Here is a 3,035-nt window from a genome sequence, read left to right on the forward strand (position 1 = left end):
TATACGGAGTTCAGGTCGCCCTATGTATTAGCAACTTGCCCCCATCCAACCTATTCCCCTGCACCTGACATCCCTTCAACAGTGCAACCAGTGAGTCTGCTTGCTTTCAGATTAAACCACATTTTTGAGACAAAACTTGACATGTGCTACCAATTTGAATCAACCCATCTCCATCTCCACTGTTGCTCGTTGTGACTCCGGCCATTTACCTAACCGCCCAAGGTCACTCATGGCCAGCAATGGTTTTCAGTTTTAGTTCATGCCACCTGACTGTCTTTGATCCAGTCGAACCTCATGCCCATTTTTCCCAAAAAGTTGGGAAATAACCTATTATTGCTATATCATCAGCAGTTCCCCACTGTTTGTGACATTGTCCTCTTTTTGTGCAATCCGTACCCCCACAGATCCCTCAGTCATGCTCCATTCTGACTGTAAAGCTATGATCATGCCAGACGGTATGCCACACACAAGTTGGGAATAAACATTATTATTATTATAGTTAGTTTACACAACGAGGCTTGTGCTTCACCTCCAGCCACAAAGATGAGGGATATTTCATCTGCGCGCTTCGCATCGGCAGGGTTCTCACCAGTGACAACTTGAGATCGGAGTTAGGGAAAATTTTCAACGTTCGCTCTATTAATTAATAAATGAATCACAACGGAGAGTAGGAAATATCCCTATCGGACACTGCTCCTTCATTTCTCCGGTTTTTCGGATCTCTGTCTGCAGGTCCATTCACTTTCATCTGGCGTCGAATATGAGGGCGGGTAGTTTTCTGGTTTCAGCCACTGGTGATTTGCCGCCTTGGGTCCAGGAGGGGCATGACCCAATTAGAGATCCAGTGGTTGGTTCAGGTTTTCTGGATCGTACGCAAGCGGAAGTTCCGTCTTTGGATATAGTCCTCAGCTTTCATTTCTATCTGAAATCGAAACATCTGAAAAGCGTTCAAAAGGCCGATTCTGATGTATGAGGCTGCTGGCTTCTCAATAGCCAAGTTTATGAGAGGCCGAAAAATATGATGTCTGTCATGGGTCGCTCGCCTTCGGTTTATGTTGAAACATCCGGAAATTGAAGCTTGAGAAGAGGATGATGAGGAAGAAATAGGAGGAGTGTTTGCAGGAGTTTTGCCGACCACCAGAAAGCATCGGATAACAAAGTAAAGGCCGTTGACAACAAGCTTGATCAACCCAGGAAAGGTTGGATTTGTTTGCTGACCTGGAAACCAAGTACTAGCTGGGCTAGAGTAGGTACCTAATTTAAAGAAGGTAAGACTTCGTCGCTGAGGTAGCAAGCAGTAAGCTAGTCGTTGGATTAGTCCAAACGGGCGATTGAATGGTGGCGGTTATAAGCTTACCAGAAGAATCCGAACAGGATTACTGTTGTGCAAAGAGGGGGTTAATGTGAACACGGATCGATTTGCCTGAAAAAAGATGGTGTCATCTTTTTAGACATCCCGGACAACGGTATCGTAAATCTCTAGCAGCAGAAGTAGACAAAAGCTATTCTAGTCGAAGAGGACGATGTCTCCTGTGAAACGTACCCGAAGCATTCCATAATGAACACCCATGGTTTGTGGTTTTCACCTCAACAGCAGGTGGTTTCTGATTTCTGCACGCCATGGTCATTATGGTCTATTAGTGCACAGATGGTGATAGCCATCATACAAATCAGAAGGTGTATGTGCACTAATGGAAGTTTTTAGTATGGTGGCGATACGTATAATAATAAATACAATGCGAAATGGGAGCAAGTCAAAAAAGGCAACTTATCGGATGTGAGAGTCCCTTAGTGAAAGTCCGGACGACGGTAAAGTGTTTTCTCCGCAGTTTGGCCGCTATACGCGTTCCATGATTGTCCGTGGACTTGGAGTGCTTGGCCGACTCCTTGCTCCCTGCGCACGCGAGTCTGTGTGCGTCCTGACTGGGTTTGGTTTCTCTTTATGTAGTTCCCAGTGCGTGTACGTGGGCGCGTCAGCACGTGAGTGGTTGCTACACTGACCAGGCGGTGCAGACAATCGATATCCGATGAGTCAGCTTAATGCGACGTGTTTGTACGTATGAGGAAAAAGACAAGCCTCGCGATCCAGTGAGCGACTGAGTTGAACAGTCAAGTATATGGGTGACCGGGTCGCTACAACTACTCCCCCTCCAGCTACGGGTCTATAGGTTCCTGAACTAGCACATTAATTGACGAATACCATTTCTTGGCAATCAGCCCCGGTGCAACGGAACAAAATTTTGGCCCAAAGCAACTCTTTTCGGGAGGCCTGAGAGGTTATTAAATCACTCATCAGCAAAATATGCATTGCACAGCCGACGGACAATTTTGTTATGACGGAGGGCATTCCCTATTGGAATCTAGCCATCTTTGCCTACCGCATAGTGTTCACGCACTGCCTCACGGATAGGGAATCAAGCGAGCATAGAATCGCCTTAGTTTAGCATGGGCCCACCTGGGTAGGTTACTCATTTTGGACACAATCTTAATGATTACTACTGCCGCCTTTCATAAATTTATATGGACTGCGAAGTAGTTACAAGCGGTACTGCGTTTGGGCGTATAATTAGCCTAACAAACAACGCACCACTCCTCAATTTACCAGCGTTTACGAAAGTTCGGACATTTGCAATAAGGCACAAAGATAGAGTTAAAAATGAATTATTCGTGACATTTGTGCATGTCAACATACTCTATTACTCTCAGTCAGGATTTTGGTGCTCATCCCTCACCAAATGTAGGCTGTCCCTTGTAAGGCTACCACACCCAAGGTTTGACACAAAGACCCAGATTTATCGGTGAATGGTTCCGTATTGATCTTTTGACATCAGTTAAATGATCACGGTTTCAACAGTAACACAGATAATTTTAGCCGTACGGAGGATAATCCAAAAGGGTTACATTCTTTTGCTTCAGAAATGGGCCCTGTCTGTTCTTTTGAAATAGGAATATGATAAAAAAAGTACAGCCTATGCGGAGAGTACGTCACATAGCTTCGGAATTCTGGCTATGTAAGGCTGATGAACCCACGTCGA

The sequence above is a fragment of the Opisthorchis viverrini genome (genome assembly GCF_000715545.1).
Source record: "Opisthorchis viverrini unplaced genomic scaffold opera_v5_7, whole genome shotgun sequence".
Classification (NCBI taxonomy): domain Eukaryota; kingdom Metazoa; phylum Platyhelminthes; class Trematoda; order Opisthorchiida; family Opisthorchiidae; genus Opisthorchis; species Opisthorchis viverrini.